Here is a 24,011-nt window from a genome sequence, read left to right as displayed (position 1 = left end):
CAGCTGGCTGCCTCGCACAACACTCCACTACTGTTGTGGGCACCCAGCTGCCTGCCTCGCACAACACACTCCACCACTGTTGTGGGCACCCAGCTGGCTGCCTCGCACAACACTCCACTACTGTTGTGGGCACCCAGCTGGCTGCCTCGCACAACACACTCCACCACTGTTGTGGGCACCCAGCTGGCTGCCTCGCACAACATACTCCACCACTGTACTGACTGGGCCCACACTGTACTGACTGGGCCACACTGTACTGACTGGGCCACACTGTACTGACTGGGCCACAATGGACTGACTGGGCCACAATGGACTCACTGGGCCACAATGGACTGGCTGGACTACAATGTACTGACTGGACTACAATGTACTGAATGGGCTACAATGGACTGAATGGGCTACAATGGACTGAATAGGCCACAATTTACTTACTGGGCCACACACTACTGACTGGGCCTCACACTACTGACTGGGCCACACACTACTGACTACCTATAATCAGTTGATTCTGGGGTATTTGTGGGAACCATTCCCCGCAGTCCGGTCCCAGACCAAAGCTACTGGCTGATGGTCTGGTCAACGAGGCTCTTGCTAAGAACAAGTAAGGTAATTTACATAAAGTTTATTTTAACAAGATTACTTTAGATGAGACCAAAAAATAGCTCACTGCTAAAGACATAAATAATATTTTTCGGAAAAAAAAAAAAATCGGTCTCCATCTGTGGTCCTCTTCAGTAGGGAAATGTGAGAAATGAGGTGATGATTGCATCTACCGCATTAATGAAAGTTTGACGTCACATGTTAGGAAGTCACATTATGTCAGAATTAAGACTTGAGACACACTGCATCTGCTGTATAATTTCCTTGTGGAAGGGCGAAACGTTTCAGCAATGAAGTATTACACATCTGTCTCAATCACCGACCAGATTATAATTACAAACATCTATTATTACCCACGATTATTATAACCCTAACATACACACAAACACACGCACGTGTACTCGCCTATTTGTGGTTGCAGGGGTCGAGTCACAGCTCCTGGCCCCCGCCTCTTCGCTGATTGCTACTAGGTCCTCTCTCTCCCTGCCCCATGAGCTCTATCATACCTCGTCTTAAAACTATGTATGGTTCCCGCCTCCACTACGCCACTTTCTAGGCTATTCCATGGCCTGACTATTCTATGACTGAAGAAATACTTCCTAACATCCCTTTGATTCATCTGAGTCTTCAACTACCAACTGTGTCCCCTTGTTTCCGTGTCCCATCTCTGGAACATCCTGTCTTTGTCTACCTTGTCTATTCCGCGCAGTATTTTATATGCTATCATGCCTTCCCTTGTCAGTATAGCTACTGAATTCCCTTATATGTATACTTGTGTAGTATACTGTAGATCGTATCATCCATATATATATATATATATATATATATATATATATATATATATATATATATATATATATATATATATATATATATATATATTTAGGCTCCCTGGTCAGTAGGCTCAGTGACTAGCATGCGTGATGATACGTGACGCTGTTGTGAGCCTTTCGCCCCTGGGATCCTTCTCAGTTCCAGTTAGACCTACCAAGCAGCTACAGGCAGGCTGGGCCTCCCTCTTCACACTCTGCCAATATATGTGTTACCATCCAACAAGTGTGTTTAATTCCAACCATCACAACTCCTACGAACCCCCACTACACCCTGACCCTCCTGTCCTCCAGTGTCGTCAGGACAATTTCCTTTAACCTTTCATCGCAGGACAATCCCCTTAGCTCTGGGACTAGTATTGTTGCAAACCTTTGCACTTCCTCTAATTTCTTGACTTGCTTGACCAGGTGTGAAATTCCAAACTGATGCTGCATACTCCAGTATGGGCCTGACGTACATGGTATACAGACTCTTGAACGATTCCTTACTGAGGTATCAGAACGCTATCCTTAGGTTTGCCAAAGGCCCACATGCTACAGCAGTTATCTGGTTGATGTGCGCCTCAGGAGATGTGCTCGGTGTTATACTCACCCCAAGATCCTTTTCCTTGAGTGAGGTTTGCAGTCTTTGGCCACCCAGCCTATACTCTGTCTGCGGTTTTCTTTGCCCTTCCCCGATCTTCATGACTTTGCATTTGGCAGGGTTAAATTCAAGGAGCCAGTTGCTGGATCAAGACAAGCCACGGGGGGGGGATCTTTATCTCAAGTACTTTCACACTTTTCAGTGCATCACCAGGAGCTGTGCAGTGTTGCAAAGGTAGCAATAGGAGAAATGAGGGAAAGTTTTCTGAGAGTATGGCAGCGTGAGTGATTCCCACCAGCTGAGAAAACTTTCCCTCATTTCTCCTATTGCTACCTTTGTAACACTGCACAGCTCCTGATGACGCACTGAGAAGTGTGAAAATGCTCGTATTAAAGATTTAAAACCTCCCCTCCCCCGTAGCTTGTCTTGTATTAAGATCGCCAGTCTGCGAGTGTTTGCATAAGTATGTATGTATAAGTGTGTGTGTGTGTGTGTGTGTGTGTGTGTGTGTGTGTGTGTGTGTGTGTGTGTGTGTGTGTGTGTGTGTGTGTGTGTGTGTGTGTGTGTGTAAAACCACTGGGGGAATTGAATGATAGCTCTAGGCCTTTCGTGTTGCAATGAAACACGGTCACCGCATTTCTTTGGACCTCCTCTTTTCTGCATCACTGCAAGCTTCTGATATACTGACTGCAACATGAAAGGCCTCGAGATATTATTCAACTCCCCCCCCCCCCGCGGTATTTGTTTTGCATCTTGTATCGCTTTTTCGTGATATCTGCATTACACACACACACACAATATATATATATATATATATATATATATATATATATATATATATATATATATATATATATATATATATATATATATATATATATATATATATAATTTCAGGTGATGTAAGAGGTATTCTGGGAAGACAGTCAGTCACTTTACTGAGAAAAGACGCTCGTCTTAGCGGAAGAACTTCCTTGTCATTTGTGGCAGAAATAATTACTTGCGTCAGATTATATCAACGCTCCGTCAGGGGCACTGGTTCGGTCGCCAGTGACCCTGGTTATGTTCGGTCGCCAGTGACCCTGGTTATGTTCGGTCACCAATGATCCTGGCTGTGTTCGCTCGCCAGTGATCCTAGTCATGTTCGGTCACCAGTGATCCTGGTCATGTTCGGTCACCAGTGATCCTGGCCGTGTTCCGCCACCAGTGATCCTGGCCGTGTTCCGCCACCAGTGATCCTGGCCGTGTTCCGCCACCAGTGATCCTGGCCGTGTTCCGCCACCAGTGATCCTGGCCGTGTTCCGCCACCAGTGATCCTGGCCGTGTTCTTACACCAGTGATCCTGGCCGTGTTCCGCCACCAGTGATCCTGGCCATCTTGAAACACCCACAGTCAAAATAACCGCACATATTATCTGCAGACTATGACCCCCTATGACAGGGCTATTCAGTCTCTGTAAATAATAATAATAATAATAATAATAATAATAATAACCTGCAGACCAGCGAGTACGAACATCAACTTCAAGACAAAACTTCCGTCTCAATACGAAACTTCAAAGTTAACACGTTTACTTTGTTTACAAACGCTTCTCGATCTTCAGTGTAGATTCGACAATTTTTCATCACTGCGTAAGAGTTTTAAAAACTTCACATCGCTGGATTCGTCGTTAATATGGAGGACTGATCAGTAAGACACATGTGCAACAGTTATGTTTCTTTATTACGAAACGTTTCGCCTACATAGTAGGCTTCTTCAGTCAGAGTTAGCAGAAGCAGCAGAGATGTGAAGACGATGTAATCAGTCTATCAACCCATAGTCAATAGTCTGGAACACTGTTCCAGACTATGGAGCAAAACTCTTCTTCAGGCTGAGGGACTGACCACCTCAAAACTACGTCTTCAAGGGCGATGGAATGATTACATGGTCTTTATATCTCTACTGCTTCTGCTGACTTCTCTGTATTCGACTGAAGAAGCCTACTGTATAGACAAATCGTTTCGTAGTAAATATACCTAACTGTTGCACATGTATCTTACTTAACCTGTGAGTACTGTATACTATTATAGTATTCACAATGTAGAGAATTATATACACTATCAGCAACAACACACAAGTATCACACCTCTACGCTATAATAGTTGTTCCTTAGACTCGTGTAATAGTTCTTCCTCAGGCTCGTTTAATATATTAAGCACGTGATGCCTTGCAAGTGGCGCTGGTAGTGTATGAGCGGCACTCAGGGGTGGCAGCGAGCTGTAGCTCCCTCAGGCCCGTCTGGCACCACACTGGCACCTCACTGGCACCACTGTCATGGTCACACTGTTACTCCGGCCTCGTTAAGTCTCGCTCAACGACACCCACACCCCGCCCATACTATCATCATCCCACTGACCTATTATCCTCTCAATCCTCATACGTAATATAACACCATCGCTTCAAGCTACACAGAATTCAAGATGAATTCTGAGGTTCTTCAGTGGCGAACGTAGGGCCCCATGGGCGCCTCTATTCTGGTAATCGAGTTGGCACGGTGCCTGAGCACGGGCGTTAATACTATAGGCGCTGAAGGTCTTTGTGGTGTAGAGGCTTGCTGGCACCGCCGTGCCCGCCTGCCCCAACCTTAACTTACGAAACCACTTAAGAACACTTCCATTCTGGGTGGCAAGGGTAGACAAATGTAGAACTTTCAATGTATATTAGGTGATAGTTGGACGTGTTGAGAGGTGCAGTACATGTAAACATGACACAACAGGAAGCCAAGTGTCGGGGAAGTGACGTCATATTAGCAACACGGTGTTAAAGTCAGCGGGTCCACTTGCCTCTAGTTACCTACCTATCTACTTTCTTACCTACTTGCCCTCCAACTCTCACACGCATCTGCCTCCTTACCTGCCCACTTGCCTGCCTGGTGTTAGTTTCGACAATCTTGTTCCCAGCAGCCAGGACTCATACCAAACCTCGTGGTTAACGACGTATCAATAAGGCATCGTATTTGTGGCACACAGCCCAACGTAGTTAAAACACAACTGATCAGTAAGTTATCTTAAGGGTATTTCCCCATATTTACGCAGTCAATGTGTTGAAAAGTTCATGGTCTTTAATGAATTATCATCAAGATTGGGAACTTACGAATACAATCATGTTCCTTTGCACATCACATTGTCTCCTGTGGTCCACTAAGAGACTGGTCAGGTCAGCCTGGGATTGGTTAGCGTCCTCCATGACTTCCACTTATACTAACTTTAATACTGTCTTGCAACGGATGTTACAAAGTGCCTATACAACCACCATAAATGTTAGAACGTGCCTACATGGCCACCATAAAAAGTATATATAGTTAACTAGCACACTCACACGAAGGATGGTGTACACATACGAGGTATGTAAGTGTGCCAGTCTTCACTCTGACACTTCACGTGGTCAAAGAGGATATCCTTAAGCATTCCACAATGGTTAAAATAGCTGAAAGGCTCGAAATGTTTCTTTCAGCAGATGGGAGTAACACAGACAAAGTGCCAAAAGATAAAAAAGTTCATACCGACCGTGTGATCAAGAAATAAAGAGTGCCTACTCATGGTTCAACCAGGAATGTACAGGAGTCATGGAAGGTGTAAGAGGGTTTGGAAGATTTCTAGAGCATATAAAACTGGCCAAAGCGAAATATACAGTAGTACTACGTAAGCTAGAATTACGATCTTCCAGGATAGTTCATCACATCCCTAACACGACATCCAAATGCTAACACTACATCCTTAACACTATATATACACCTACCATCACTTAAATCGATGCACCTCACCCGGAAAACACTTCACTGCTGTCATACAAAGCACGGGTTTTACCTCACCCAAGTACCTGAGAGTACACACTCAGTCGACGACACACTTGATACACTCCATGTATCACAAGCTACGCCACACGCTTCAGAGTGTACCTATGGCACTCACTAGGAACTGACGAAAGATCATACCGAAGGAAACCTGCTAGTGCTTCCTTACTTCACCCAAAATTTGATATCTGGAAAATACTTATGTCCCCGCAATAAAACATGGGAAGAGGCAATGAATTGTACGCCGGTACACAGACATGTGATGCACCTCTTTCTCCTCCACACCCTCATGTTAAATAGAAAGGAATCAAACGAATCAAGTGATGGCGACTCCTAACCCTGGTCGCTGTTTTTAAATCACGACCTGATGAAGCTCTACGCAAAGCGAAGAGCTGTGCTACTCATACGGGTTTAGAGCTTATTTTCTGAACACCAACACCCCCACCAACGATGTATATGGGCCAATGTCCAGGAGACGCGTTAAAAAGCAAGTTAATGAAGCATATAGAAGGTTAGGGAAGAAAGCCATATTTTCAAAAACGAGAAATCCGGTCTTAATATCTTGTGAAATATTACGACGCACATAAAGAGATAAAGCAAGACTGGATACCCTACCAGACACGAATTCACCGACTAAAAAAATAATAAGCTAGAGAAAAAAAAAACACTACAGCAGCGGGCGTTGACCACCAGGCAAGCACCAGACGAGCCTGGCCCATGGTCGGCTCCGAGAGTAGTGAAACTCTTTAGACTCATCAAAGGTATATCAAAGGTAAAGTACAGTGAATCAGATATGATCTGAAAGATACGAAAGGTAAAAATGAATACAAATTGTAAAAAACACGCCGTAATAGTGTTACAGCAGCAAAGAATGACACATTATTGAGTCACTAGACGACAAAGCTTAAAGTTCAGATTAACTTGAACTGAAGGAAACACAGAAGAGAAGCAAGAGGTCTGGCAGACCTTCCTCACGCCCTAACAGCCACACAAAAACCACTAAATTCATATGGTTATCAAGGCATTATCAGTGTGCTCACGTGTACAACAGGTTGCAAACATCACTCGCATACAGAGTCACACTGAAAGAGTGAAAAACCGCAACATATAATGCAAATAATCGAAATTAATCACGATGATTTTAGTGGGCTATCCTATGGTAAGTCCACATAATTTATCAAAACGTATGCCGACAAGATTTATGTGTCATAAGACCAATTGTACAACTCTATATTACTGACCGAAAAACCATTTGTAGATTTACTAAATGCAGATTATATCCCTTACCTTAAACCTCATAGTAAAAAGCATTAAACAAGTGAATATCGTCCCAGCCCCGTCCCACAGGCTTGGTGTTATCAGTAACCAACAAACACTGAGCTAAACACCTGATACTGTGCACATCTGTGTACACGGATAGGCATTCCGCAATATGTAAACAAAAAACTGTCCTGATTAAATAATCAGACATGCAATATCGCGGTTCACATACAAGTGTCGAAAAGGCACAACTCGACGGAACACATGCCAGTTACTGGATTTATATAAGCAAATGATTCTGAAAAGAATAGTCACAATACCGTGGCTGAAACAATTATAAAATCCCGCACTTGAAGAGGGGACCCTCATGACGACGCTTTGCTCCATTCTGGACCATCGTCAAGTCCTGGACGGACAGAAACGTCCTCATAAGGTTCCTGGTCAAACCACACATGGCTCTTCGTTAAACAGTAGTTTTCTATCATTTATTTTCAACAGTGGTTTTAGAGAATTTATTTTCAAGTCTTTGTGAAACAGTCAAGATTCAGAACCAAAAGTCTGACTGACAAGATTTACACTGTTTAGTCTAGATGAATGATTCAGAGAACCAACATGATGATAAATTAAACACTTGGGTATCTTTACTGAGGAAACCTTTCGCCATACAGTGGCTTATCAGTACAATACAAAGGGTGGTGAAGATCGAGAGGAGCTTAAGGTAATCAGTCCCTCAGCCTGGACTCGATGTAATCAATCCATGAATCGTGGGTACAAATAGAGATACCCAAGTGTTGAGCATGTCTAATTTATCAAGTTTAATTTGTACAGTTAGAGACAAATTATTTTTTTTATCAATCTGCCTTGCATCTTGAAAACTACTTTCGCAATTGTTCCTCAGAAGTGTGGATACGAGAGCAAATAACGTGACACTAGTGTTGAGAGAGAGGGTGAGCGAGCTCCGGTAACGGCTACCTCCCCGCCATTCCCAGGCGATGGAGTCATCCCACTCAGAAGTCCTCCTCGAAATAACCCCGGGTAGACTGGCAGGAGCGAACCAGGGAGCTCCACAGTGTAGAGTACCACAGTGTGGAGACCTACAGCGTGGAGCACACTATGAAACACCACAATGTGTAGATCAACAGCGTGGAGCACCACAATGTGTAGACCAACAGTGTGGAACACCACATTGTGAAGACCCACAATGGGGGGCACCACAGAGTGGGATACCACAATGTGGAGCACCATAGGGTGAAACACCACACTGTAGAGACCTACAGTGTGGAGCACATTGTGTGAAACACTAATGTGAAATGTCACAGAGTGGAGACCCACAATCAGGAGTACCAAAGCACCCTGCCACCTATTCGAAACAAACCTGACTGCGTCCCTATGCCCTGTATAACGCTGACCCATGCAGTCTTAACACTTTATTAATCCCCCCCCCACCCAAGCACCGACCCAGAGCAGTGATCCATGTGCTGATGATGGCTACCACATGTTGACGTATATCTACATATAACCTCATAACAAAGACAAACGGGGTATGTGTACCAAGAGGTGTATGTCTCTCGTATATATACGTATAAACTCAGTGTATAAAACTTTACTTTAATACCTCTTTTTAAGGGATTACAGAATTTTTTTAATTGGAGGTGAACAGGTGACAACAGCCTTCACGATCTTCGTGTAGTAAACTTTAAACCCCCATAAACCTAACTAACCAGTAGTGACTCCCGTGAATTTATCATCTCATAAAACACATACTACTGACATAAAGCACATACAAGGCTAGCGCTTACAAATGAAGCTTACTAATGTCAGCTTCACTTAGGGCTCGCTACCTTACATCTCTAAGCTTACTAATATCAGCTTCACTTAGGGCTCGCTACCTTACATCTCTAACTCGTGCCCTGGTTTGTGTCTTGCAAAACATTATTTTGGGATATGCCTGGCTGCCAGAGTAGCACTTCTGTCTCGCAGTTAACAAACAAGAGGATCGAGCCTTCATAACTTGCTCTGAATGATACGGGTTTAGTGCCGCAAATAATAAATTAAAACCCTACTTTCCTTCAGATTCACTATGGCTAAGGTAATGAATACTTTTCAATGTGATTTTAAGCAAAGCTAAGGGACCTTAAAATTCCACGCAGTGACCATTACTACTGCTTCATCACTCCACTATTTTCATCTCATTACTCTTTATTAGAAAAAAAAGCCTATGCAAGCAAAACGATTCTCCAATAAGGATACCCGGGTACGTACACATGCCTCATTCATCAGAAATTCTTTTCTATTCCAGCTGAGACTCGATTTCATGGCTGACTGCCTGGTCTGCCAGACTGTTGCTGCTCGCATAACCGTTGCACAGCCCATCGTAACACATTATTTCACTGTTACAGAGCTCTTTGTCACCTTTATCTTATATTTATATTTATTTCCGTTGTAGTATGGTATAATTTATTATTATATTTATGGCCAGAGGACAACCGAACCGAACCAAACCAAAAAATTGGCTGTAAACAATGTGATAAATTTAAAGGAGGCAAGAGGCTACGCTGCATCACAACGTGGATCCTCCGCCTTTTTCACAAGTAGTTGCCCAAATTTCCTCTTGAAAACGACTATGACTCCATTTCTATTGAGATCATACTTAATTTCTCTGAGACAAACTCGGACCGCGATTAGCAGAATGACCCACACAAGGTCAAAAAATGCATTATTTTTTGTATTTTTTCTTTTTCTTTCACTGACAGAAAATCCAAGTGGGCAGATGGTTAGGGCGAGCCTAGCGTTGTAGTGGTCAGCGGCGGGTATGTCACCAAGGCGTGTGAGTCAGTTGCTGGGTTTGCTCAACGTGTTTACTGGGTGTCATCACCACACTACTGGTGCCACCATACCAGGAACCAACCGCCTCCACAACCCATCCTCCTCGTCACTAGTGTAAATACACTCAAGCTGACTCCTGCCACACCTGCCCCCCCACACTCGCCACCACTACTACGTATCTCTCAATTATTATATTTATGAGAAGCACGTGTAGATCATTCAGCACAGTGAGCGAGGAAAGCTCACTTCTCCGTTCGTTAAAGGCGAGACTGCAACGGTACCTAGTTGTACTCACCTATGTTAGAACAGATTTTAGAAGGAAGAAAAAACTTGTTGGACTATCATAGCGTTTCCATCTAAATTATAATTTAACTCTTGACGATAAAATGCTCATGACAATCATATTCTAATACCTAAAGTATATTACAAGACATTAAAATCACGCACGTGATTTTAATGTCTATCACAACAAGTTGAAATATCCAGAAGTCATTATAGAATTACACTCAGAAATATAAACAACAATGATATATGTTCGATACGGAAGTTTGTGATCAGTGTATGAACGTTTGTGCGCTTGTGGATTTTCATATTTTCCGTTGTCTGGCTGGCACCAACAACTATATACCAACAGAGATGAAACCTAACGTATAGCTTAAGCAATACAGTTTGTTTATGTTGGAGGATGACAGTGTGTGTTGAGCTGATGACCTAACACATGAATGGCGCCATTTATTACCACAGTTCATCAGTAAATTAGTAAAGAATATTTCAAACCATATGTCGTGCCGAATAGGTAAAACTTGAGATTTTGGCTTAAACAGCAACGCTCTTCTTGCCGAATAAGGCAAGCGAAAATTTGTGTATGCAATAATTTCTCAAAAATCATTCTGAACCTAACGAAAAAAATTATTTCATTGTGTTTTTATTATCAAATTATTGTAAATTTATCTAAAATATATTTAGTTGGATTACCCTAAATTAAACTGCGCTTGTTATAATAAGGTCAGATAAGTTTTCTAAGGTTCTTTTGGTACAAAATTATTAATTTATACATTAACATAAATGAAAAAAATATAACTTTAAATGTAAAAGTGAAAATTTTAGAAAGGCCTTAATTTTAAATGAGTTCTTGCTAAGTGACCAATTTTACCTATTCGACACACTGCGTCAAGGTATGCAGTAATTCTACAACACAGCCAGACCCCAGAATAAGTATGGGCTCCTAGCAGAAGCTAGGCAGTGTATCCCATACCCCAGAGCACCGGGCTTATGATAAGTTATTCCTTCTATTCTGTTTCATCCTCTCTCAATGCCCAGACCACCTCAACAACTCTCTTCCGCCCTCTGAACCATACACATGGGAACCCCCACACTATCTTCTAATTTCTACGCCCCGAGTTCTTTGTACAATATTCACATCACACACTGTTCTCCAACATGACATCTCCACTGTCTTCAGCCTTCTCCTAGGTGTAACGTTTAACTCCCATGCCTCACAAGCATACAAATCTTTTGATACTAATATACTATGGTATTCAGTTTCATTGTAAGTTTATTTAGGTACAGGTACACAGTGCAATTATCATACATAGTAACATATATGTATATTACCTAGGATAGCCCAAAACAAGGTCAAAGTGATCAACTCCTTTATTTCCACAGATGTCTCAACCCTCCACCCGCTATTTTCCATGCGTCTATTCTATGCTTCACCTCATCCTTCACAGATACATCTGCCCACATGTCCATTCCCAGATATCTACATACATTTACCTTCTCCATACTCCCTTTAATAAGGTATTCATGTTTTCATTGCCTTCACCGTTTTGTTACTCTCATCATCTTACTCTTATCCACGTTCCCTTTTAATTTCCTTCTCTTACATAGCCTTCTGAATTCCTCCACCAACTTTTATAACTTCTCTTCAGGATCTCCCAAAGGAAGAGAGTCATCAGCAAAGAGCAACTGTAACAACTCACATTTCGTATCAGATTTCTTATTAGTCTCACACCTCTCCTAACATCCTTACCTAAAGGATGCTTCAGGGGGCCGACACCCCGTAACCCGTCCAGACCAGACCTCACAGTGGATCAAGACTTGATCAACCAGGCTGTTACTGCTGCCCACATGCAGTCCAACGCACGAACCGCAACTCGACTGGTCAGGAACTCATTTGAGGAACTTGCAGTCACTTCTTTTGCAACACCATCAATAAATATATTAAACAACCATAGTGACATCACACATACTTGTATTGGCATATTTTATTACAAAACAGTCCCCTTCTCTCCTACAGTCCATAACCTGAGCTCTTCTAAAAAAAATTACTACTTTTCATAATCTACTACCAAGTCCATACATTTGCAACATCTGCCACATTGGTCTCCTATTCGCTATCTCTAAAGTCACAAATGCGACAAACAGTTCTTCACCCATCTCTAAGTATTGTTTATTTATATGCTTTATTGTAAACATCTTGTTTACACATCCCCTGCCCTTGCTAAATCACCCACCTTCTTATACAGACCTACTTTCTCCTTTACCTCCTCTTTCAATAATAACTTTCATTTTACCCGGTATATTCAACAGGTTTATTCCTTATAATTCGTACTTCTTCCCTCTTATCCCTACTTACCCTTATACAAAGGAATTCATCATGTTGTCTTCCAATCCTTCAGTACCTTCCTTTTTCAAGTATTTATACTGCACAATTAAATATACCAACAACTCCAAAACTATATCACCACCTGCCTGAACATGTCGGTCTTAATCCCATTTGTCCTAGCTGCTTTACCTCCTTTCACTGTAACCTTAATCCCACGTTATTCTTTCCTGCTTAAAGAATGATATCAACGCCTCCGTTTCATCAACAATAAGCAACTAAAAATATTTTCGAAATCTTTACAGATACGTACTTCTCAGTGTATATCTTATATTCATATATAAATACACACCTCTCTGTGTATATAACTTGTCTTTGGCGGGTGGCACGAAGTTAGACTGAGGTGATAGTCAAGGAGAGACATGATTGCAGGCTGGAGGCATCTTCAAGGTGTGGAGGGAGAGATGGCACTGTAGCCTGGGCCAGGGACAACCAGGGTCATGACGGGTCCACACTGGCATCCCGGCTGTAACACATGTCACGCTGAGAACTGTATTTAATTAAGTGGGTGGGAGGCATCAGCAACCTGCCTTAGTCCTGCTCCACCTAATGAGGTACCTGACGTACTAGGTGTCTGCTGCACCTCCCACTACATCTATAATTATAAAACTTGAGATTTCACAACGTGTGTAAACAAGGAGTCACGTGAAGTCAGACGAACCTGGATCAAGCCATAATTATAATCAACACACCGCCCACTGCTATAGCCTTCAACAAACCTGGCCAAAAACAAGCTAAATCTATCACTGTGTCGTCAGGGAATACCTTGCAAGATTAAAGTGATTAACACGCACATTTTGCACGCATGTCACAGATTATTTTAACAGACTATTAAGTATGTCAAGTAAATTTAACTAAAACATATCTGACCAAGTGACGTAACAAGGAAAAGGGTTTTAAAGTTATTGTGACTTGATATGTAAATTATAAATTTAACTTATTTAGGAATAATCACAAATATGCCTGAAATATTTACAAATACTAACTTTCTTGACGAACAGCCTCAAACTGAACTGTATGTCTTCTACTATCGGCCTTTTCCATATACTCCACATAGACACAGGTTTACTCAACGAAAATAGCAACATTTATTTGTTAAGATCGAACTTTTTTACTTAAAACAATTGAAGCTGTCTTCCCACTGAGCAAAAGGGAAGTAATAGACACAGCAGCGGCAGCCAAGATCCGGGATCAAGTGCAGCAACAGCAGCAGTGTTTTGTAAGGAATTTTACCCTTCGTCATCCAGCCTGGCAGTGAGAGCCACGAGGCCGCCCACTGCCACCTCACGTACACCCAACAATGTGCAGCCTCAAGGGCCATCATGTCCTCACAGAGTGCCAGGACATTACCCACCCCTAGTGCCATCCCCGGCAACCTCATCCCGGCACACCCCCGGTTGAAGGGGAGTCACGGTGGCACTCTCCCTCCCTTTGGAGATATCTGTCTCCTCACGCTGCTTATCTCTTTCCAGGAAACTAAGAGATAATTGCAGAGCATCGGATGAGCGCGTCGTGCTCTGTCGAAGGGCAATGGCGGTGAGACAACACTCACCTTCCAAAGGAACATCGCTGCCTCAACACACTGGTCAGGAACACAACTGCCTCCATTTTAAACCAGCACAAAGAGAGGAAGTATTTGCAACTTTTGCACACTCTCTCTTTCCTTCCTTCCCTCTCTCCGTCCCTCCCTCTCTCTTGCATCCTCTTTCACTCACACTCATTTATTTTCACTGTGAGTGCCACCAACTACACACCACACGGCTACGGAAACACTTTATCCACAACATAAACGACGACTGCACGCTCACCCACACTATGACAAACAATGGATGCAGAACTGTTTCTTCTACCTCGTCTCCCAGTGCTGAAGCCTTGATCCTGGTGCGTGAGCTCTCATGTCCGTCCCTGGTGCGTGATCCCACACGCCCGTCCCTGCCCGTGATCTCGTACGGCCGTCCATGCCCTCGTCTCAGTGCTCGGGCCATGACCCTGGTGCGTGATCCCACATATCCGTCCCTGCCCTTCCCTACTGCATGGCCACAAAGAATGGCAAGCAAGATAAAAAAAAAGCACAATTGCATGCCTGCGCGTACGCACGCACATCCCCCCCACACATGCACACTGTTCCTCACCACACAGTTCCACAAGCTAGACGAGCAAGTAGGAGTGACAAGTAAAGCCTTCCAGTGGATCAAGCAGTGCCTGGAGGACAGTGTGACAGTACAGAGCAAAGGCCACTACTAGGCAAAGGCTCGCTCAAATGATCAGCACTAGTGCCGCCATTGTTATAATAATAATATTATTATTATTATTATTTCTACAAGTATATGTACAATGTGTACAGACCTAGTTGACATCAATGACACACTACTATAAAGAAAAACCCTTGTTATGCAGAGCATTTCGGGCAAAATAGGTCAATTCTGTCCCTAGGATGAGACCCACACCAGTCGACTAACCCGCAGATACCTATTTTACTGATAGGTGAACAGAGACAGCAGATGTCTGAAAGAAACACGTCCTAATGTTTGCAGCCGTACCGTGGATTCCGAACCACGGACCTCAGTGTGTCAGCGAGTGCGCTAGCAATCCAGCTACGGGACACCATGTTAGGTCATACGAAGACAAAGCAAGACCAATGGTGAGCTTTTTCAAGCTATAATTTCAGAATAGCCTATGAAATTATAGGACTCATGAAAGAAATAAGCAAATCTTACAAAGATTAAACGAACACGAATCTAGAACATAAGGACACACAAAATTAGCTCAAGTATGGAGGATATAAAGGAGTCTCACAGCACTAAGATGGTGAGTACGTGGAATGGACTGGTGTATAAAAGAATATAAATATGTTCGCGGTTTTAAAAAAGTCAATGATTTTAAAAAAGCGAGCCCAAAAGTTGAATTATAATACTCTCAAACTTCCCATCCCCCCACCACCTCCCACACACATTCGCCAAACCAGCATAAGAGATGAGTAATAAAGCCGCCCAGGCCTCTCCTTTCACCAGTGCTACACTTGTTTAGTTACACAACCACATCCACCCACTGCCCTCTCTGGACCTGGGCACACGGAACCCGGGCCCTGGGTTCCCCCCCCCCCCCAAAAAAAATGGAGAAGGGGAGAAAACGATTTCAAACGATCCTCTATGTCAACAATACAAAACTGTTTGCCAACACAATTATTATTATTAATTATTATTATTATTATTATTATGCATTATACTGAAGAAGTGCTAAACTCGTCGGAGTTATAGAGCGCCTGGGGCATGAAAGGCAACCAAGCTTGTTCCAAGAGAAGGTTAGCCCCCAATTCCCTGAATCGAGAGCCCTTCAACAAGAGTAATGTCGTGGGACTGGCGGGGGAGTTAAGTGAGCGGAAATAGTTGACGACCTCAAACATTCACCACGAAATAAAATTAGAAGTGAGACATCTTTACCAGGAATGTTCCTTCCACTTCTGTTGTAGGAACATACGCACACGCGTACATACGCGCCCGCGCATGCAAGCGCACACGCACACACACACACACACACACACACACACACACACACACACACACACACACGTACGTTTGACACCGTTCCATACATGAGATTAGTGCAAAAGCTGGAGGACCAGGCAGGGATAACAGAGAAGGCGCTGCAAAGGATCAGGGAATACCTGTCAGGAAGACAAACCTCACTCACGGAAAAGGATCTTGGGGTGAGTATAACACCGGGCATATCTCCTGAGGCGCACATCAACCATATAACTGATGCAGCATATGGGTGACTAGCATACCTAAGAACAGCATTCTGACATCTTAATAAGAAATCATTCAGGACCCTGTACACTGTGTACGTTAAGCCTATATTGGAGTATGCAGCACCAGTTTGGAACCCACACCTAGCCAAGCACATAAGAAAACTAGAGAAAGTGCAAAGGTTTGCAACAAGAATAGTCCCGGAGCTAAGGGGCATGTCCTATGAGGAGAGGTTAAGGGAAATTGACCTGACGACACTGGAGGACAAGAGAGATAGGGGGGATATGATAACGACATATAAAATACTGAGAGGTATTGACAAGGTGGACAGAGTAAATTACAAAGATGGGACACAGCAACAAGGGGTCACAGTTGGAAGTTGAAGACTCGGGTGAATCACAGGGATGTTAGGAAGTATTTCCTCTGTCACAGAGTTGTCAGGAAGTGGAACAGTTTGCGAAGTGATGTAGTAGAGCAAAATCCATACATAGCTTTAAGAAGAGGTATGATAAAGGTCATGGAACAGGAAGAGTGACCTGGTAGAGACCAGTGAAGAGTCGGGGCCAGGAGTTATGAATCGACCCCTGCAACCACAATTAGGTGACACACACACACACACACACACACACACACACACACACACACACACACACACACACACACACACACACACACACACACACACACACACACACGGCTAAAATAATCAAGTGTTTAGTCACGTAGAGTCCGCCATTCTCTTGAATTTTTCGACCTTTCATTTATACTCTTTACTACATCACCTGCTCTCTAATGAACCATTAGCACAATTAAATTATTTACAATGATACAAGGTCAGTAAACTGTATAATGAATAAAGATTTAGGAGGAAGATCCTTGGTCAACTAGGCTGTTGCTACCACCACAACCTGGCCCCTGTGGCACATGTAGGAAGTGGTAGTCTCCTCTTGAAAACTTCTGCCTTAGTGGTCACTGACGTAGTCACGGAGGATGAGACTAAAACAACCCCCATATGCAAATATTTTCTTTACATTAATGGATAATTTTCACATTAACCAATGACCACGAAAGCATGAGAGTTTATGAAATTTCACATGCATACTGAAAAATCATACGTAGTTAAGGACGAATGATCTGATTTTTTTCAGCACCTTACCGTCTTAGATGCACTGGAAAACAAACAGAATGCAGATGTTGTATGCACAGATTTTGCAAAACCTTTTGACAAGTGCGATCATGGTGTAATAGCACACAAAATGTGTGCTAAAGGGATAACTGGCAAAGTAGGCAGATGGATCTTCAACTTTCCAACCAATCGCACACAAAGAGCAGTGGTAAACAGAGTTAAATCAGATGCTGCCATAGTGAAGAGCTCTGTCCCACAAGGCACAGTGCTCGTACCTATCCTATTCCTTATTCTCATATTAGACAGACAGAGATGTAAACCATAGCACTGTATCATCCTCTGCAGACGATACTAGGATCTGCATGAGAGTGTCATCCATTGAGGACATGGCAAAGCTCCAAGAAGATATAAACCAAGTTTTCCAATGGGCATCAGAGAACAATATGATGTTCAATGAAGACAAATTCCAACTACTCCGTTATGGAAAACTGGAGGAAATAATAACTAAGTCTGAGTATACTACAAACTCTAATCACACAATAGAGCGGAAAAGTAATCTGAAGGATCTGGGTGTCGTAATGTCGGAAGACCTCACCTTCAAGGACCACAACACTGCCACTATCACATCTGCGAGGAAACTGATAGGATGGATAATGAGAACATTCAAGACAAGAGATGCTAAGCCAATGATGATCCTTTTCAAATCACTTGTTCTCTCTAGGCTGGAATACTGCTGTACATTAACATCCCCATTCAAGGCAGGTGAAATTGCAGATCTAGAGAATGTACAGAGAACCTTTACTGTACGTATAAGTTCCATCAAACACCTTAATTACTGGGAACGCCTGGAAGCACTTGACTTGCACTCACTGGAGCGCAGGCGAGAGAGATATATCATAATCTACACCTGGAAGATTCTGGAGGGACTGGTCTCTAATATGCACACAGAAATCACTCCATACGAAAGCAAAATATTTGGCAGGCGATGCAGCATACCCCCAGTGAAAAGTAGGGTCGTCACTGGTACACTAAGAGAAAACGCAGTAAGTGTCCGGGGACCAAAACTGTTCAATAGCCTCCCACCAGCAATAAGGGGCATTACCAGTAGACCCCTGGTTGTCTTCAAGAGGGAACTGGACAGGTACCTAAAGTCGGTGCCAGATCAGCCGGGCTGTGGTTCGTACGTTGGATTGCGTGCGGCCAGCAGTAACAGCCTCGTTGATCAGGCCCTGATCCACCGGGAGGCCTGGCCATGGACCTGGCCGCGGGGGCGTTGATCCCCGGAATACCCTCCAGGCAGACTCCAGGTAGGTAGGCTTTTAAGCCTCCCATCCCGGGTGTACACCGGTTAACTCTTTTGGGGCCTAGTTTCTAGGCCTTTCGTGTACCCATATGCTCTTGCGCTTCCCTAGACAGGACATGTATGGGGTGCACAATAAAGTAGCCGCTCCGACACCACAATGTAATTACGCACTAATTTCTAAAATTTGGTAAGAGGAGGAAAAGTCCTGAACCACGGATGTTGACACTGTTATTCGAGTATGCCTCGTGTTAATCCATGGACTACATTCTTTTAATCAATGAAACCCATTATTCAAAGGTAGACACTTCCCATATTTCGCTGCTTATAAGACGCTGAAACACTGGACTTTTTTTAGTTTCAATGGTTCGCCATCGGATGTAACTGGGAGAGCTACAGCCCACCCCACACTCCAAACTTATAGCTCCCGTCACTTCTTGTTGATTCGCCGGTATTCTCCCGGCCCGGGCCTTTTTAAATGGGTGGCCCGGCCTTGGCTCCCTGTCGAGGGAGTGTCTGAGACATAAGTCTCCCATGGGAGGAGGTACAAGTACCCCCTCATCGTTGGGACCAACTGTCCCCAGGCCTAGCCACATTCCCCGCCCTCACGGGGCTCGTAGGGAGAAGCTAGGCCTCTCTGATCTTGTGAGCTGCAAGCTCTGGCTCAGGCACCTACCCTGCCCTAGAAGGGCTGGGCATGGTGTCGATAATCCCGCCACTGACCATCAGTTTATAGGACGCACGGTGGTTTTTGGAGACATTTTATAGAAAAAAAACAATAAGCAGCGATATACGGTACTTAGTTAAGTTACTATTTGTAAAACAAATGAATAAGCTATGTACTTAAACTGTAAATAACTAAATTTTTAAAAAATACAAGAATTCGCTGTATATATATATATATATATATATATATATATATATATATATATATATATATATATATATATATATATATATATATATATATATATATATATATATATGTCGTGCCGAATATATAAAAGTGGCCAATTAGCAAGAACTCATTTAAAATTAAGTCCTTTCTAAAATTTTCTCTTATACGTTTAAAGATATATATTTTTCATTAATGTTAATGTAAAAATTTTTAATTTTGCACCAAAAGAATCTTAGAAAACTTACCTAACCTTATTATAGGAAGAGGAATTTATTTTAGCCTAGCCTAACTAAATATATTTTAGATTTGTTTACAGTAATTTAATACTAAACAAACACAGTGAAATATATTTTTTTCGTTACATTCAGAATGATTTTGGCGAAATTATTGCATACACAAATTTTCACTTGTCCTATATGGCAAGATGAGCGTTGCTATTTAAGCCAAGATTGCAATTTTACCTATTCGGCACGACATATATATATATATATATATATATATATATATATATATATATATATATATATATATATATATATATATATCGTGCCGAATAGGTAAAATTGGTCAATTACCAAGAACGCAATTAAAATTAAGTTTTCTAAAAAAAAATTCTTTTATACCTTTAAAAACCTATTTTTCATTTATGTTACTGTAAAAATTAATAATTTTGTACCAAAAGAACTTTAGAAAACTTACCTAACCTTATTATAACAAGCGAAATTTAATTTAGCCTAATCCAACTAAACATATTTTAGATATGTTTACAGTAATTTAATAATAAACAAATACAATATATTTTTTCGTAAGGTTCAGAATGATTTTTGCGAAATTATTGCACACAAATTTTCGCTTGCCTTATTCGGCAAGAAGAGCGTTGCTATTTAAGCCAAAATAGCAGGTTTTACCTATTCGGCACGACAAACACACACACATATATTATACACAAACACGAGAGACAAGCCTCACAGTGTATATAAGCAGTTATTCCACCAGTGGCAGATAAGACAGTTGAGTTACACTGGCGTTAGCTGTCCACTAGAGATCAAACATTCCGTTACTCAATTCAACCCCCCCCCCCCAGCGAAGGTGATCACTTGGAGAATCTAACGTAGAAATTACCGTTGTTGGGCGCTTGCTTTCCCAGGGAAGCTGTCGTGGTGGGGGGCCCCTGCCACGTCAGATAGAGGACGGGTTAGGGGGGAAGTTGTTAATCCCTGACTGGACGGACACTCGGAGCAACTACAATGACCCTTCCTCAGCGCTAGGGCCACACTACTGAGGGCCACGTTATCCTCTCGGTGCTTATCATTCATATCTTATCGTCAGTACACCCCACCCCCTCCCTCCTAGCCTAATACTACCCCTTCTCCTAGCTCCATCGCACCACCACCCCACTCCTGCCTAACTCCATCAACCTACCCTCCTCCAGAAATTTGTGTCTTATCTATCTAGTGTAGTCTTCGATAGAATATTTTTAGGTGATCTAAGGTGGCTGGCTGTGTCCTGGTGAGCGATATTGGGTCTGACGTCAATGAAAGGAGTGTGACCACGTTAAATCAAGGCTGGTTAGCTGCAGTATGCGGATACGAGGAGTCGCAACCCTCCACCACCAAGACTCGCACCTCCAGTCAATGCCTACTGACACACCTGTGATAAGCCTCCAGAGTTCTCTCATTATTGCTGCCCAACTAGTTAATTGTGCCGCCTCAACGGCTGGTTTACCAAGTACACCACACTCCTACCGCTCCTCGCAGGATAACAAAAGAAAAAAAAAGCAGGATTGCAGAAGACACAACAGATCTTTCACAGACTCCCACGAGCAACATTATCTATCTATATCTTTAAAGTACGTAATTACTTAGTTCATATATTACAATTACTCCACGCAGCTAATCTAATCTAAATACCTTAATACAATATGAAGATGCATCCTTAAGAAAATTTTAAGTATGCTATTACCACAAAGAAAACACTAGAGCATTAGCGATTGGCTAGAGAAAAATCTTGCTGCCAGCGGCCGGCAGGTCTATATGGGCCATCTCAACCTGTTCTGCCACTTGCTGCAAAAGTTGGTACAATTTCTTTTTTGAAAAGTTCTGCCGTTCTTCCAGCAATATTTCTGTTATCTATTTGTGAAAGGCTGAGGATGCCTGACCCACGGATGTTGATATAGTGTTCTCTGTGTTTATGACAGAGTTACAAAAGTTTTCGACTTTTGCTTAGCGCTAGCGAAGCTTTTATGTAAGTAAATATCCCACAGGATAATGAAGCCCACAGGAGCAGCAACAGATATCTGCGAGCCGCTTCAAGGTAGCACAGCAAGAGATATACCATTAGTCTTGGGCTGATTACATTAAACAAGCAGAAACAGTGTAATACACACAGTAACACACACTCAGCTACTTACATCATACAAGCAGACACACTGTGTAACACACGCTCTTTACACAAGTCGGATCACTTCCCTGGCATTCACTATAACTTTCAATGTTTAATCTACGTGTCAATCACCGTCACAAGACAAAAAGCCAGGGCCAGGTGTATGTGTATGTGTGTGTGTATGTGTATGTGTGTGTATGTGTATGTGTGTGTGTATGTGTGTGTATGTGTATGTGTGTGTGTATGTGTATGTGTGTATGTGTTTTCTCTGTACGTAGATGTGTCAGCACAGCTCTGACATTATCTGACAAGCAACACTCAAGTACCAAACGTTCCTGAAACACAAAACACACACACACACACACACACACACACACACACACACACACACACACACACACACACACACACACACACACACACACGCACGCGCTCGGCCTGAAGCTACGACTCCAACCATGTTACCACAAATCTTACAGGAATTACGTATGTGAGTACACGCAAAACTAAAGGTGTGCCAAAATATCGGAATCGACCTAAAAATTTATTAACGGTATCAGTTAAAATTTTGGTATGGCCCCATCACTACGCAAAACCCTATTCTCTCCCTCCCCATACACGTATTAGCCAGAAATGAATATGACAGTGAGGAGAGGCGAAGCTACAATTCCAGAACGGCATAGCAGCAAAGGCCAAGAATGAACCAAAACTGCTTCACAGCCACAGCAGAAAGACAGACAGTGAAAGAACAGGTACTTCGACTGAAGAAAGAGCGCTCACGACAAATAACAGGGAAGTCTATGAAGTGTTGATCAAACGTTTTAAAATGGTCTTATCAACAGAAACAGAAGCAACATCACAAAGCCTAGGGAGGACTTGGTACACAGACAAGTACAGTATTAGCCGTTATATGCACAAAGGGGGAAAAGGTAGGGAAAAAAAGCAAACTTATGATGGAACTGGATACTTCCAGGTAATGGGACCTGACAAAGTGTCACCAAGACTTCTGAGAGAGGGAGCAGGAGCAGTGTCCGAACCACTAGCTAAGATCTACTGTAAGTCGATAGATACGAGACAGTTGCCAGAGATTTGTAAGACAGCGAACGTAGTCCCTATATTCATGAAAGAAGACAGACGTGCATACCATGCAAGATATCGGAGATTATCAGAGAAAAAGTGGTAGAACACTTAGAGATTTCATAAACAATATATATATAACCAGCAAGGGTTCGGAGATAGTAAATCTTGTCTTACCAACCTGTGGGAGTTTTATGACAACATAAGATATGTGAGACAGGAGGGAGATGGGGGGATAAGATAAGATTTGTTTGGATTTTTAACCTTGAAGGTTAGTCATGCAGGATAACCCAAGAAAGTCAGTACGTCATCGAGAACTGTATCTTATTTCCACTGGGGTCTATCAATCTTGTCTCCTAGAATGCGACACACCAGTCGACTAACACCCAAGTACCTACTTACTACTAGGTGAAGAGGAATAGCAAATTTAAGGAAACCCGCCCAGCTTTTCCACCCGTGTCGGGAATCACTCCATGGACACTAATGTGTGAGGCAAGAGCGTTGCCAACTAAGCCACGGGACACCGTGGATTACATTTTTTATGACTGCAAGAAGGCATTTTATATTGTACCCCACAAGAGGATGGGACAAACACCTGAGGTGCAGACAGAAATAACAGGGAAATAACTCGGGTGGATCAAAGAGTACCTTAGGGTAAAAGCGCAAATCTAGAGAATGTAGAAAGAACCTTTACTGCACATATAAGTTCCGTCAAACACCTTAAACACTGGAAACGCTTGGTGTCACTTGACCTGTATTCACTGAAGCACAGGCAAGAGAGACATCATAATCTACACCTGGAAAATCCTAGAGGAGCTGGTCCCAAATCTGGACACAGAAATCACTCCCTACAAAAGCATAAGCATGGGCAGACGGTTCAACATAT

At 42.7% G+C, this 24,011-nt stretch overlaps 1 protein-coding gene across 23 annotated transcripts in view; it reads right to left on the bottom strand.

The window, feature by feature from the left end:
* Positions 1-24,011, bottom strand: part of LOC128689428 (uro-adherence factor A) — an 828,046-nt gene that overhangs the window by 196,524 nt on the left and 607,511 nt on the right. For 12 of the 23 annotated variants that reach the window (XM_053777708.2, XM_053777720.2, XM_053777718.2 and 9 more), the window contains exon 1: positions 20,789-20,951. The exons of 5 other annotated variants lie outside the window; for them this stretch is intronic. The gene's annotated coding sequence lies outside the window, so the exon portion shown is untranslated. Of the gene's footprint in view, positions 1-4,138; positions 4,316-20,788; positions 20,953-24,011 lie in introns of those variants that run through there. 6 more of the 23 variants (XM_053777697.2, XM_053777706.2, XM_053777707.2 and 3 more) reach the window with 2 other exon arrangements.

Source organism: Cherax quadricarinatus, chromosome 18, assembly GCF_038502225.1.
Source record: "Cherax quadricarinatus isolate ZL_2023a chromosome 18, ASM3850222v1, whole genome shotgun sequence".
NCBI classification, from domain to species: domain Eukaryota; kingdom Metazoa; phylum Arthropoda; class Malacostraca; order Decapoda; family Parastacidae; genus Cherax; species Cherax quadricarinatus.
Note: the sequence above shows the minus strand (reverse complement) of the source record. Positions and strands in the feature narration are given on the sequence as shown.